Genomic DNA, 16,001 nt, shown 5'->3' with positions numbered 1-16,001 from the left:
TTTTTTTGCCTAGCAGGAGATGTATTTTCTTAAACCATGGCTAACCCTGAGTATTAGTCAATAGGAGAAAATTTGCCTTAGGTCTTCCCTGTTTCTCTTTATGTTGTATATTTCAGATATAACTTAATGGGTTTTTTGTCTTCGTGCTGTCAGGCAGCCATATTGATGTCCACATCTGTTTCCTGATTACCCCTTCACCAAAATTTATCAATTGTATTTCCTGCCTAGTAACCTCCTGTTTTGTGGTGATTAATCATTCACCTAGCTGTTGGTAGGTTACCACTTCTCCCACCCTTTTTTATTTAAAAAACAAATCTGAAAATGCCTGAAGACCTATTTTGGCCTTGCTGCGCCCTGTAAATTGCACCATGGATGTCATTGGCCTCTGTTAGGGCCTACCGTACTTAGAGTTGGGGGATTCGCTTTTGCCCACCCCTCCTTTTGCTGCTTCCAGCAGTAGTGGTTGTCTTGCCTCAGGTCTTCAGCCCATATACTCAGGGCCAGTTTCACGGACAGTGCAGAGGGTCCCACACTGGCTTTAATGTTTTCCCATCGTTACCTTGAAAGACTTATTTATTTATTTTTTACAAGGGCCTTGCATTTCCCTTACAATGTACACCCTGGAAATTATGTAGCCATCCTATGCATTAAGCTTTTACTCATTACCTGCTTTCTCTCTTCCATTTGCTTCCAGCTTTCCCTATGGGCTTCCTGTGCTGCCTGATTGCTCACCAGTTTCTGCTCACCTCACTTTACCCACCTTACTATCCCCTCTCATGTTTTTAACTCTTTTTCCCTTCCTAACTTCTCTTCATTTCAGCGAACCCTGAAGTGCTTTCTTGGACTCACAGGGTTTGGCTTTTATAATTATTTGATCAGTTTGTTGATCAGTTACAGTACTCTCTTGAGCTTTGACAAAAACTTTTATTCAAATTCTGTTGAGCCCCTGTAATAATTTTCTCCAACTTCTGCCTGTGACCTCTGTACTTCAGAAAACATATGAATTATGTGCTTGTTTCTAGTCAGTTGTGTTCTGTGTTTAATTGAGGTGTAACTGCCTTCATATTGAGTTGCCAGAGAGATGGTCTGGAGTCCATCAGAGGTTAAGGGTAGAAACTTAGCTTTATCAGTATCCTGGTCTGCTATTTTGCAGATGGAGTAAAATGAGTAAACTAAATGATCTATTCTCTAGATAACAGAATAACATTAAAGTTTTCTTTTCTTCCTTGAATGATTATACTATAGAAATACAGTTTTAGATAATAAATGCCAGGGAATGAGAATCAATTCTGGTAGGGGCAATAGAAAATAAGTTAGAATATGATATAATGTTAGCAGTAAGTTATGCTAGGAAGAAAAATTATGCAGGACAAGGAAGGGGCTCTGGGTTGATGGGATGGGATGGTAGGAAGGGCTGTTTGATTTTTAGACAGATTGGTCGGGGTAGCCTCCTTGAGGAGTTAGCATTTGAGCAGATACCTTACTGAGATGAAGTAGGACGGCCATGACAACTATGAAGGAAGAACAGCCCTAGAGCAGAGAATACAATTTCATATTTCTTCAGGAGATTCAGTTCCTTTGAAAATGTAAAATATAGGGGCACCTGGGTGGCTCATTGGGTTAAGCCTCTGCCTTCGGCTCAGGCCTGGGATCGAGCCCTGCATCGGGCTCTCTCTTCAGCGGGGAGCCTGCTTCCTCCTCTCTCTCTGCCTGCCTCTCTGCCTACTTGTGATTTCTGTCTGTCAAATAAGTAAATAAAATCTTAAAAGAAAAAAGTAAAGTATAGAGGATACATATCTTGTGATGTTCAGGGATCTCCTCAAACTCTTGCGCACTTAAGTGTTTGATCAGCATATGTATCAGCCAGTAAGTATTTCTGTTCTTAGGTCCACTTTGGGGTTGGTGATGGTATTGAAGAAACTTCATCAGGCTTTGCCTTTTAGCAGATAGCCTTCATGCAGTTTGTCTGTGTTAGCTGATTGTCCAATATGAAGTAGAAAAGCAGATTAGAGTATTTGTTAAAATAGAATTTCCTCATTTAAAAAAACTTCATAATGACTAGGATTTTTTTCCAGTTTAGCTTTATAACGAAAGCTTAAGTTCTGCAATCAGAAAGTTGTTGGCAACTGAAAACAAATTTGTCAAGAAAAATACTGTAAATATTTTTATTTGTGTGTGGGACATGTACTTTTATCATTTAAATTTTAGAGTGTTCATGAACTTGTTTATTACTAAATAATGCGTATAATTGGGTGTTTATTTTTCCTGCCTTACTTTTTCTCTGGGAAGCTGACATCGTCAACATTAAAACTTTTCAAGATTATGCCAAGAGGCTGTTTGTTTATTCGAGGGAACTTGGGAGTAGATTACTTGCTGCCTTATGGGATGTTTCCAGAAAATTTTCCAAAAAATGTTACTTTAATTTTGAGTTCTTTACTGATAATTCTGTTATGCCATTTTTGTTATTTGGAAGTAGTTCGTGTTTCTCTGACTTTGATAAGAATGATAACAAACCTGTTATTTAATAACTATATAGCTGGTATTCATCGATGCTCTGTGTTAGATATAGCTGTTTTAAGGTTAGTTTTTCTTTGGGAGCCACAAGTATCATTCCATTGTATTTGTATTTTCATTTGGGTCATTTAATTCCTGTACTGTTAATATTTTTAGCATTTACTGAACTACATATCTAATACTGTATAATATAGTCTGCTTAAACCAATCTGATTAGAAGAAACATTTATTCGGAAATATGGGGAAAATAGTGATAGATTTTTAAGGATCTTGAATGCTTGCCAACAGATTAGGACTCCCACTAGTCAATTGTATTTGAAAGGATTATGTAAGATAATATATATGAAAGTGCTTTGTAAACTCAAAGTTTTTGTCGCATGCCAGTTGGTTTATCATCCTTGTACACTGTTGGTGGGAATGTGGATTAGTACAGCTGTGCTATGGAAAACGGTGTGGAGGTTCCTCAAAAACTGAAACATAAAATTACCATATGATCCAATAGTTCTGCTTCTGGGTATATACTCAGAAGAATTGAAAACAACTGAAAGCGTATTTATACACTCATGTTCATAGCAGTGTTATTCACAATAGTCAAAATGTGGAAGCAAACCAAGAGTTCATTGACAGATAGACAGATAAAATGTGGCCCGTACATACAAATGAGTGTTCTTCAGCCCTAAAAAGGAAGGATGCCTTAAAAAGCAAACACCTGACCCTGGAGACATTATGCTAAGTGAAGGAAACTAGGCACAAAAAGACACAGACTGTCTTATTCCACTGGTGTGAGGGCCCTAGAGTAGTCATGCTCACAGAGACAGAACAGAGAAGGTGGCTCCTGGGGCAGGTGGGGAGGGACTGTGGGCACTTGAATGGCCACAGAATTTCAGTTTTGCAAGATGCAGAGGATTCTGGAGATGGGTGGCAGTGGCACAGTGGCGTGGATATACTTAATACCACCACACTGTACACTTTAAAAATGGTTAAGATGGTTTAAAAGAAAAACTTAATTGTAAATTGTACCTTCAGAAAAAAAGGGAAACTTACCCTCTTTAGTTGGGAAGTGAGGAGTGAGTAGAGATCTCAGTTAAACAGAAAAGGCAGGATGTTGATGTTTGGGCTGTTAAAACTGAGTTGAGGGTTCATTGCACTAGCTTATTTACTTTTGTATACCTTGGAAGTTTTCCATAGTAAACACATCTTGAAATGATTATTTGTCATTCAGTTTGAAGACTAAAATTATTCCACCAAGAGCTTCTAGTGGCTGCTGTAAACTTTCATCATTAACGAGCATTTGCTGTGGAGAGAGCAGGACATGGCTGGTGAGGAACAGACCAAATTGTGAAGCTTTCTGACAGGAAGGATAATGTTGCTTTCACAAAGAATGCTGAAAGGGGTGGAACTTGAGAGGGTAAGAGGTCATGTAGGCAGTTCAAGTCTGTGAGTCCCTCTCATTGCCTGCCTTTTATAGCACAGTCTCTGACTGAGACCAGGAAAATACTAACAGTGTTTACTGTGCATTGGTATTCTTAATTGCTGTGTCCTCATGAGTCCAGATAGGCCGTACTTGTTGCCTGTATGGTCGGGAACTACCCAAACATGACGCAGTTATTCAACACCTGTCAAGTTAATATTAAAAATATCATGGTCTCTACTTCATGGCGCATGAATTTGTTGTAGACATTTTTACATTAAGATAGCGTGATTTATTTTCAACGCTGGCACGATTTTCTGTTTCAGTTCCAAACACGGACACTTTTTCCTGTCATGTTCAGTATGTGCCACCCAGTTATTAGAGCTTTCAATTGTTAGTCTGATCATCTCTTCTAGACAACAGAGCCCTATTAGCAGGACTGAGGCATCAAAGGCCTATAAACATCCTAATCTACTGTTAAAAAACTAGACATCAGAAAGCAGAAACATTCTGAAGTCTATACACATTAAATTTCAAAATGTACAAAATCTCATCTTTAAGCCATTTTAAAACAAAGGATGAAGCAGATGAGAGTTTTTTCAATCAATAACATTTAAAGTTTCTAGAGTTCTTACCCCTAGAGTTTCAAAGACACATAAAGTAGGTTATTTAATATAAGAATAATGAAAGTATGTTTTTATTTGCCTTGTATAGAAAATATCTAATTCAGCTTAATTATATGATTCAGCCTGATTTGGGGGCACAACTCAGATCATTCTGTAGACATAAAAAAGATCTGCAGAGACCTGAAATATCAATAGCTCATGTTGGGGGAAATATATATATATATATATATATATATATATATACACATTTTTTTAATAAATCTTACATTTGTTTCTGAGTCTGTACCAGTGTTTCTGATGAAATATGGGTAGAACTATTAAATGTTGAACCCAGCAAATTTGACATCTTGCCCTACCTACCAGAATAAGGTGAAAATAGTTGGTACTTATCTTCATTTAATAGAACATAAGTATGGTAAATTACTGCTAAAATCTATAAGTGTGGTGGCCATTGACTTTTAGCATTTGCTAAAATTGTCAAGAATGGAAGAATAGCATATTTAACAGTTTCAAAATGAATAGTCTGTGTAAAGCATACATGTAATAACGTCAAGATTTGATGGCTAGTGTAATATGAGATGTCATTGACTTATATTCTTTGTAGCAGAGTAGTCATACTTTTCAATGGAATGTACATATTACCTGGATGTCAGCTGTCTAGTCTTTATAATTCTAGTATGGAAGAACTAGACCACTACCATGTACCCTGTGCTGAGCGCAGAGAACGGCGATGTCATCTAAGCATTGTATCTGTGGACTAATCAAATTGCAATTGGGCATTTGTTTAAAGAAATTTCTGGAGTTCATAAGTATCTCATCACTACAGGAGAAAATAAGGCAAGTCTGTAAGTTAAATTGAAGCCATTTCAAATTATACTTCTAATAGAGAATATTAAATATGATCACATTCTTACACTGTTGTGATTAACTTTTCATCATTCTGTTTTCTTCCAAGACTGATTTGTCTTTGTGCAGGTTTTGAACGCCTACTGTGTATAAAACGTTAAGCTGAATACTGAGAGAAGTACAAGTTAGAAGAATCAGTGACAGCTTATGTTTTCAAGCTTAGGCTAGAAGCCATTTCAGAAGCTGAATACAGGCCTTCCTCGTTTTACCATGCTTTTACTTTATTGTACCTCTCCGATACTGCTCTTTCTTTTCTTTTTTTTCCTTCCTTCCTTTTTCTTTTTCTTTCTTTTCTTCCTTTCATTCTTTCTTTCTTCCTTTCTTACTAATGGTAGGTTTGTGGCAGCCCGGCATCAAGCAAGCCTTTGGGTGCCTTTTTTCTAACAGCATTTGCTCACTTTGTGTTTCTGTGTCACATTTTTGGTAATTCTTATTTCAAACTTTTTCATTGTTATTATATTTATTATGATGATTGGTGATCAGTGGATATGACTCCCTGAAAGCTCAAATGATGGTTAGATTTTTTTTTTTTAGCAATAAAGTGTTTTTAAATTAAGGTACAGTGTACATTGCCTTTTTAGACATAATGCTAACACACACTTAATAGACTACAGCATAGAGTAAACATAACTTTTATACACCTGGAAACAACAAAAAAAAAGTCATTTGTCTTGCTTTATTGCGCTAGTTTGAAACCAAACCTGCAGTATGTCTGGGCTATAACTACAGTTACTTGCTGAGAATGGAGAAGATTCTGTATGTTAAAAGTGTATGGCTGGCTGTTCAGAGAATAGTAGGAGTAGAAATCATGCTGCAAAGAGTGTTAAATGCGGTCCCCACTGCACTTTGGTTAAAGCCCCAAATCCTCAGTGTGCTGTTTGAGACTGGTTGATCGGGCTCATACCTAAAATTTTGCTCGTCTTCCGTGTTCTCTGCCCACATTCCCTTCTCCAGACCACTGTATTCACCATATTCTTTCCTGTCTGAGGACTTCAACATAACCAGTTCCCTCTATTTGTAATGCTACTTCTCTTACTCTTTGCCTGGCCAATTCCTCTGCAACCTTTAGATATCAGCTTAAAGGCCACCTCCTCCAGGAGACCCCACCAGGGCTGCCTTATAAGACCATGCACAAGTTGCATATCCCAGAACACCCAGGCAGGAGGAGAAGAGCACCTGTTGATGCTGTGCAGAGTGGCTCCCAGTCTAAATTAAGTCCCTTGTTGATGCTCTGTCATAGCCTCAAGTGTTATCTCGAACCTCTAGATACCTGATTATCTGTGTAATTGAACTATAAGCTCCCTAAGGGAGGCACCATAAAGTTTGTATCCCTAGATCCCGGCACTTAGTCACTTTTCAGGAAATATTTTTAAATGAATGAACCAACTCTAGATCACTCTTCAAATTTGGCAATTTAGCACTAAAGAAAAAGAAGGGGGATATTAGCTGAAATGAGTCATGTATTCAAGGAAATGGATTGTGGATTGGTCTAGGATCCAGAAATCTGAATGTCTATAGGCAAAAGGAAAGAAGCTATTTCAGGTACTCACAAAACAAACTGAGGGTTGGGGGTGGGTAGTTGGGGGGTTGTGGTGTGGGACTATGGACATTGGGGAGGGTATGTGCTATGGTGAGTGCTGTGAAGTGTGTAAACCTGGCAATTCACAGACCTGTACCCCTGGGGCTAATAATACATTATATGTTAATAAAAAAAATAAAAAGAAGCTATTTCAGGTGAAACTGAAGATATAAATGGATTAAGGCTCTACAAGAGTTATGTGATTACCAAAAAAAAAAAAAAAAAGTCAACATTAAAAAGAAGATCCCTGTTTACCCTTAGATAGGAGAGAGAAACTGTTTAAAAATAAGAATCTATTAGTGAGGGCTCAAGTAAAATTAGATATATGAATTAATCTACTCATAAGTGCCACAACACTTTCAATTATAGTGACTTCATAGCTAAAGAAAAATGCTGATGGAAACTGTTTGGGGCACCTGGGTGGCTCAGTAAGTTAAGTGTCCGACTCTTGATTTTGGCTCAGGTCATGCTCTCAAGGATCATGAAATCAAGCTCTGCATCAGGCTTCATGCTAGCCATGGAGCCTGCTTAATTCTCTCTCTCTCTCTCTCTCTCTCTCTCTCTCTCTCCCCCTAGGGGGGGTGGGGGGAGAAGAGGAAAAAAGATGATGTTTAAAATCTCCCAGTAACTTCGTGGTTCAAAATCAAACAATGCGTTGTCAGAGTTAGATCTGTATGTCTCTTTTGGAGGTAGAGGGTTCCTGCAAGTGCCAAAAAGCTGGTCATGCCTCAGTAATTATGACTTATCCTGCTGAAAAACTAACCATCTCTAGTTAGTGCTGATTTGGGGTAAATGGGAGAGTAATTGCAGAGTTAAGACCATTTTTTAAATGGACAAATACTGTATTTTTAGCACATTTTGCTTTGTTCCCCACCCGAGAGACTGGTTTTCTTTAGTGACATTTTACTGGAATCTTGACCAGTTCCATGTATTCTGTCTGTAAAGTAGATGTCACATAAAACAGCAAGCTTGTCATTGTGAAGGAATTGGATTTGGAGTCTGAGATCACTGCAGAAGTAAGTAACAGCACAGTGTTACTAGATTGGCACTTTCTGTAGGACAGAAGATAGGGTAAATAATCGATGACTAACTTACGGCACACGGTGGGTGCTATTGGATAGCCATTAAGTCCATGAAGGTAAATTCAGAACCTTGTAACCTGCCCCTCATGTATAGGAGTAGGAGTGAAAGTGTCCTGTGTAGGTCACAGTGTGGTATGTAGATTAAAGAATGTTTAGAAGCAGCAAGTGGTGGCCAGGTTTGAGAAGCACAGTCCCCCAAGTGCATTGACAGTTAATTTCAGGGGTGAAAGCTGAGTGAATGCCTCTGTGGTCTTGACCACAAACGAGTCCTCACACTCACCAGGTGGCTGGTGAGATCTGACTCTAGAATGTAAATCTCTTTCCATTTTGAGAAATCAATGCATAGAGTTTAAAATGCTGAAATAGCAAAGCATCCTTGAAAAACATTTTAATTGTAGAATAATTACTTGTGTTACAAAAATTACATACTATAGAAATTATAAAGTGGTAAGTAAAAAGTCCTTCCTCCCCGGTTCTCATGTTTTAACAGTTTCTTGGGTAGCTTTTCACAGATTTCATTTCTTCCTTCCTTTTTTCTTTCTTTTTTTAAAGATTTATTTGAGGGAGGGAGAGAGAGAAAGGGAGTGTGCATGTGTATGCTGGTTGCGGGGGCAGAGAGGGAGGGAGAGAGAGAATCCTTAAGCAGACTCCCTGGTGAATGTGGAGCCTGACACATTCGGCTCCATCCCAGGACCCTGAGATCATGACCTGAGCTGAAATCAAGAGTGGGCCGGTTGGCTGTTTAACCAACTGAGCTACCCAGGCGCCCCTCATTTCTTCCTTCCACACCCCTCATTTCTTCCTTTCTTTCTCACCTGTCTTGGCATTCCTTTAAAAAAAAAAATACTATTTTTGAAAAAAATACTGTTTTGGAAAGAATGACATATGTCTATTCAAACATGTCATTTAAGCATTTAATAGTATATCTAGGACACCTTTCTATAGTTGCATGAGATATGATACCTTCTTTAACCAGCTTCCTTTTGAACTTTAGGACACTGGACAGACATTACGATTGTTTTCCAAATTTTTTTTCTTTCATTTTTTTGTAAATGAATAGTCTGTCTGAACAGATAACTTTTATTCACCTGTGAAAAGCAATCTGAAGGATCTAGCCCTAGAAGTCAAATTTCTGGGTCAAAGCATGTGGGTTTTTAAATTTAGTAGATATTGTCATTCTTCAAAACTTTAATACCAGTTTATACCTCTCCCAGTGGTATATTCGAGTGCCCTATTTCCCACACTCTTGAATTTAATCATTACCCATTGTTAGCATCTCATTTTGATTTGCATTTCGTACATTTTGAACGAGTTTAAAGATACTCTTATACATTTTCAAGTTATTTTTATTTCCCAGTGAATTGTCTGTAATCATCGCCCGTTTTCCAGTGGCTGTCTTTTTCTTAGCAGTTTATAAAAATTCTGTGCATATTAAATTTTTACTGCAGATATTTTCCCCAGCTTATGTTTATTTTTTGCTTACACTTGTTTTTTTGTTTGATTTGGTTTTTGCTTTTCTAAAAAACAATTGTAGTTTTGTTTTGTTTGGTTGTTTGTTTTTTGGCTACTAGGTTTTTTATGTCATGATTGAAGGCCTTCCTATACTTAAAAATTAATTTAAAAATTTCATTCATATTTTCTTTAAGTAATTTTATAGTTTCATTTTTTAACTTTAAATGTGGTATATCTAGAATTTATTTTGGCTTAATGAGTGAACGTAGAGAGAGAGCCAGCCTTACGTTTTCCAAATGGCTAGCTGTGGTCTAAACACCACTTTTTGAGCACTCTCTTCTTCCCATAGATTCCTCAAATTTGAGATTTGAGGTTTTCTGACTGATAAATATTTTGTGTTTACAGTACCATTTAGGTAAAACAGTATGGAATTGTGTTGGGAAAACTGTGCATGTAATATTTATTATAGAATTCCCATGTAAATTAATGCTGCTCCTACAGCTAAACACTGCAAGGACGAAACAGCTTATGATCAGAAGAAAAAAAGCATGCATATGGTTTTTGCTTAGATTAGGAGACGAGATGTGTATGTGTCAGAAGGGAGATCTTAGAATGTGTAAAGTACTAGAATCAAAAAGTAAACTTCTAAGAAGAGACCATAATAATCAGGTTGCAGGTTCACTCCTGGTATATCATGTAACCCTTTTTGTTAAAAAACAAAAACAGTCTAAACTAAGGAAATTATTTGAATCAGAATGTATTTCACATTGGATATTCTTAAAATAATAAATATTTTTATAGAAATTCAGTTCTGTGATTTGTTGACAGTTATAACTAACATACTGGAATTCATTGATCTTATTAAAGGAGAGACCACTATGACATTCCTGATGAGACAAGGGGAGTTTTATGAGTAGTATAAATTAAGACTGAGTATAAGGGTACTTTTCTTAGTAAGCTATAGAACATGTCTTCTGAGTATTAAATCTCATTACTTTATCGTTAAAGTCCTTGATCAGCGTGGGAGTGGTGACGGTTGTGAAAAGGAGAGTGGCATGGTGTTTGTTGTTGCATTTCTCCCACCTGGGTCCATTGGTTCAGGGAAGTGATAGGACTGAAACTTGTAAAACAAAACAGACTATGATTGAAACAAAAAGGAATGGAGATAAAAGTTACTAAAGGGAAAGATCCAAGTTTTGAAGAGGCAGATGAAATCTCTTGTTACTTTTCGTTTTTGCCAAAGAATGGGAGCAAACGTGAGTTGAGAGGAGTTGTGGACTAAAGGATAGGTTCTTTGTGTTGCTGCGGGACACATTTGGGATTTACAGATGAGTCGATGTTCAAGGCACCATGTAGAAAAAGTATATCTATCAATTAGTTATGTTTTCTCTGAAATTTATTGAAACTGAAAGAAGCAGGGACCTATGACACATACAGTAAAGGAAGGAGGCATGACTGCTTATATATAAGAACAGCGTCCAGTTTTCCTTGATTAAAATTTGAATATACCAGAATATAAAACTATTAGAATCATTTTATGAGCCTCAGTGGGAAATGAAATTCCAAAAGCTTATTGATTTAAAAGTATTTTCACTTGATGCAAACCATAACCTTAAACCAAGGTAAAACTCAAAACAATTCTTTTCTTCTTTATTCTAAATATTTAAGTGTAAATTACAAGTTATTACTTTAAAGAATGGCTCTAAAACCTATAAACTTCAGAGTCAGACCATTTAATTCTATTATATTTGTCTAGATATTAAACATAATTGGACTTCACATGAAAAATTACAGAAGATAAGCGATCTCAGGAAATGTGTTTACTACTGTCAATTTAAGGTGAACATCGAGCTTAAATTGATTCATTTTGATGTTTTTTGGTAATGTACTGTGTTCCCACAAAATTAAAGCCTTTCATTGGTATACATAGAACCAGCAGAGAAAGACAACGCATTAAACGGTAATGTTGTTGGTATAGACTCTAGTGATAATTTAGTAATTTTATATAATGGAAGTATATGAATGGTGTAAAAAAAATCTCATAAGCTATTTGTCTTCATTACACTATAGTTAGGGCCGATTCTTGAGTGTAACTTTGGCAGCAGAACTTCTGAATTTTAAATTACGGCTTCAGTTGAATGAAGGACTCTTACATTAAGTGATTTTTGAAGGTGCTTGGCTGATTTAACCTTGCGAAATAGTGTGAGACATTTATATTTGGGATTGAAACTACCAGTGCTCTCCAAATGGAGGAGAATTAATTTCCAGGATTAATGAGGATTTTGGAAATAAAAGCTTCACACTACAGAGACCAAATAATGGCTGGACGTCATTTGCAGTGTCAGATTTAGGCTTCTCAGTGGATTTTGTTTAAATCCTGCAGTCTCATTCTCTTGTCATATAATATATACTGCCCTCCTCCCTCTCATGGAAACATAGCAATCCTTATTTTCTGTCTCCTTAACATGATAGCCCCGACTTGAGACAAATAGAAAACGAGTCTCCCACTTGTTGAGGTCCAGAACCGGTTCTTCTCTTCAGCATTTGGCTTCCAGCGCTTAGAAACATTCAATACTTGCAGGATGAGTGAATGCCTCATTTTGATTGTAGAAACAAGTTCCTTTTCATGTACTACCAGCATGGCTGTTAGAATTCAGAGTTTCCAGAAACCTATTTCTAGGGCCAGCCCGTTGTTCTGCTTCAGAGTGACACTTCCTTTGCTTGCCTTCGTTTATTTGCATAAAGAGAGCTAAGTTGCTGTCTAGTATCATTAGCTTCATTAATGATATTTTTATATTTAACGTCATCAAAAAAAGAAAAATTTCAGAACCTCAGGAGATGGATAAAATCCTAGTGTGGCTCTGTAGAACCACCTTGGTATTAAATTATCGTTGTCACTATTACTCCCGGCGGCGGGTGGGCTAACTAAGAGCAGCCTTTCATTCTAATTAGGATTGTGATGCTCTGGATGGAAATGTGTACCTTTCATTTTTCTGTGGTAAAATGGCTTCTGATATTTTATATATTTTAGTGTCATGTTAGAGATTTCATTCCATGATCATTTGTTCATTCACATGTATTTTTATTTTTAGCTCTAAGCGAAAGACATGAGGCCTAAGACTGAGATGAGGTTGTTTTGAGGCCATCTGATTTCTGACTAGAAGGTGTGCGATCGCCTCGTCCTGAAACCACTTCAAACAGAATGGTAATGGCAAAACCTAAGAGAAAGAGAGGCCTTCATGTTTTTCCATGTCTGTTCTCTTATCCCATTCCTTCCTCTTTAAGAAAAAAAAATCTTAACTTGTGAACAAAAAGTATTAAAAAACATGCTGATATATTCTAACTAAACTGGTTCAAATGTAAAGAGTTGTGCAAATCGACATACTAATTAAGCCTTTTAGAGTTGTTTAAACTTCTTAGTGAGATGTTTAACTAGTGACAGAATATTTATGTGGAAACACCTAAGCCATTAGGAATTTGCAGATTGAAATAATTGACTTCCTTTGAAAACGAATAGGGTTTGCTCTTAAAAGGGACTGAATACTTAAAAGCTTTTCAGACTAGAAAGTAAGGGTTCTGTGCTTTTGCTGTCATAAAAAATTTTTATGTCTTATGGATGCTTTTTTGTTTTTCTTTTTAAGATGTAAAGTTCTATGAAGAATATTAGTAGTTCCGTTAACTCTGCTTTAATTATCGCAGGTAACTTAGTTCAAAATCTGTTTTACAATTGAGGAGAAGAGCACTGTTTGTCTTTATTACAGTAAAACTTTCTTTGGGAGCGTGCTGCTGTTTATTAAGTTTATTCCAGTGGACCATGTCCTGTTAAAATAATGATATAACAGGGCTTAGAAAGGCAGTTACTAGGCTTAATTCCCCCTGCGAATAGAAGTCCAGTAGGTTCTTTGCTCAAGTTCAGGTTTTATACTAAACCATCTTTTCAGAGTAAGTGGTTATTTGATCTTTCTTATACTACATGTAACAGTGTTCATAGCAAAAATAGTATCACAATTTACTTATATTTAGCCTAAATTACACATTTGTTTAATTGATGGCATGCCAAGAAAATGAAATTGTCATCCCACCCAGAGGATGAGACAGAGGGCAGATTCTACAGAATATTTTTTAAAAGTCACACTTATTTTCCTATTTTCTTCCAGGGGCTCAGTTGTTGCTCTAGTTCTGCATTCCCTTATTTCTCTACAAATAGTATTTTCTCCAATGTCAAGAGTGACTTAAATTTTTAAAATGTATTTTTGTTTGTATACATGGCTTTCTGTGATGATAGTCTTATTCACATGCCATGTAAATCCAGGCACTAGGTTGACTGGAGTGTAATGATTTTATATCTGTGATCTCAGTTTATACTTAAATAAATCAGTCTGGCTTTGTCCTAAAGAGAAATAGTACACAACAGATCATTTCTTTGTTTCCCATATCTGCTGATGTGTTGTTTTATTCTTCTGATATGTGAACTTTGAACTCTTGCTTTTCTATGGAAAAATTAAATAGGCTAATCTAGAAAGCATCATTTTTAAGCCTATGGTAGAGGAATTGTTCCTATAGTTTACTTTTGTGTATTAATGATTTAATGAGAAACAGGTACTGATTTTTATTTTTTGAAATTTTCCTTTCTTATGTTTACCCAAATAATTTTTTTTTTTTTTCAAATAAAGCCTATCTAAATTGACCCTTTTTGAGGTTAGAAGAACTTTGAAGGTCATCTTTTCTATTTCATGTGCTGAAAGTTAATGGGATAGAAGTACAAAGACTTTAACCACTATTAATTGGCTAAAAATGTGGTTTCTGAAGGCATGTGTCATATAAGAGTGAAGTCATTAATTTTATTTATGCATCTGAATGTCTGTCACCATAATGATAGCTTTTAGAAAGAAAATCTAGAACTAATGCCACTTTAAAGCCTGAAATTGTAAATGTGAAGATATTTAGAGCCAGTAAATATTAAATAGGTGATATGTATGAGTATAGTTTAATATTTTTTAGTAAGTAAACTGCCTTGTTTCTAAGCAAAATTTTAATGTTAGACTTAAGAGCTTATAACTGTAAGATGAGAAAGAAACATTAGCTTAAAAATGTTGTTTTGAAAATTATAAAAGTAAATATTGACCTTTTCTAAAAAAGTTTTTTCCTTTTGACATTGTTTAATTTTTTTTCCTTTTTGTTTTTTAGGTTTGCAATTTTTTTTGGTGATGGCATGTTCAGAATCTTGGATCCCTAAGTTGAATATGTTGGAAATATTTAGGAACTCTGGAAATTATTGTTTTGTGTATATTACGACTTACTAGGTGAATCAGTAGATTTAATAAAAAAGAATATAAAAAAGAATAGGTATTATAATTTTGTGTTTCTAAGTTGACATGCATGTCCAGATTCTCATCTTCCAGTATTAGTGTCATTCCCTGGAGACAGTTACATTTTGAATATTTGGGGGTTTTTATGGACCCCATGTTTTCCCAGGCAGTTTATGTAATCCTCCCATGCTGATTTGGTCAGCTCCTTTTCATTTCTATCTACCTTGCCATGTAGCTTACTTAGATCAGAGGTCATTATTGATCAGGAAGAGATCAAGTGACAATCCTAGAGGTAGTAATTACAGAATTTCAGCCTGGAAATGACCTCGGAATAGTCTGTTATACCAAATACAATTGTGACCAGATGCTGCTGATTTCCGAATTGGATATTATTATGTAGGACAGAAGTGCTAATGGAGAGGAGAAAGGCTTTTCCGGTTCACCTCCTCCCTCTCTTGCTGTTGTTGGGTGCATGATTAGTGGAAAGTAAGATGGCTAAGAGATAGACAGTATAAATGGAAAGGAGAAAAAACAAAACTTGAATCTCCAAGAAGGAATACTTCCCCTTAAAAATTTGAAAGTTAGCTCTATTCCAAGTACCTGAACACACTATTTTAAAACCATAGGCTCACTTTCATGTAGACCCAGAATGTGAACTAGCATATGCTTGCCCAGAGGATAGCTGGAGAACTTGTTATTTGACAGGAGAGTCAGATAGTCCTTGGGTGAGTCTGTGGTTGACTGCTCGGATGAAGAGATTTGAAGAATATCATGGGGCAGTTATTTTCATAGGCAAATAGAACAGCCTCCCTATGCCTTTGACCAAAACCGGGGAAGGCTTGCTTTTTAAGAATGTGTTTAAAACAGCTTGAAAAAGGATCATAGGGAAAGGCTGAAGAAAATTCACGAAGCTATAGAGACTGAGTGGTAGCAAGTTTTATCATTGGTAGATTATCCAAAAATGTGGAAGTTTGTGTATGATCACAGTTTTCATAATGTTTCTATTAGAAGGCTTCTAGAAGCTAAATAAGATACACTGTAGCACCCTCCACCCCTTTGCTTTTCTTTAAGAGGATTTGATATATATATATATATATATATATATATATATATATATATATA

The 16,001-nt window shown here is 36.2% G+C and overlaps 1 protein-coding gene and 1 long non-coding RNA gene across 3 annotated transcripts in view; both read left to right on the top strand.

Annotated features, from left to right (window-relative positions):
* Nucleotides 1–14,913, top strand: part of LOC116866639 — a 69,156-nt gene extending 54,243 nt beyond the window's left edge. Inside the window, exons 1-3 of one of the 2 annotated variants that reach the window (XR_004382442.1) lie at nucleotides 11,032–11,409; nucleotides 12,663–12,775; nucleotides 14,758–14,913. This is a non-coding gene — a long non-coding RNA (uncharacterized LOC116866639). Of the gene's footprint in view, nucleotides 1–11,031; nucleotides 11,410–12,662; nucleotides 12,776–14,757 lie in introns of those variants that run through there. The other variant, XR_004382443.1, reaches the window with a different exon arrangement.
* The window catches only part of XKR6 (XK related 6), a 294,560-nt gene that overhangs the window by 74,451 nt on the left and 204,108 nt on the right, over nucleotides 1–16,001 (top strand). The gene's annotated exons all lie outside the window — the stretch shown is intronic.

Source organism: Lontra canadensis, unplaced genomic scaffold (assembly GCF_010015895.1).
Source record: "Lontra canadensis isolate GAN:19392208 unplaced genomic scaffold, GSC_riverotter_1.0 scaffold10, whole genome shotgun sequence".
NCBI classification, from domain to species: domain Eukaryota; kingdom Metazoa; phylum Chordata; class Mammalia; order Carnivora; family Mustelidae; genus Lontra; species Lontra canadensis.
The sequence above is the reverse complement of the archived record's forward strand: the minus strand, read 5'-3'. Positions and strand labels throughout refer to the sequence as shown.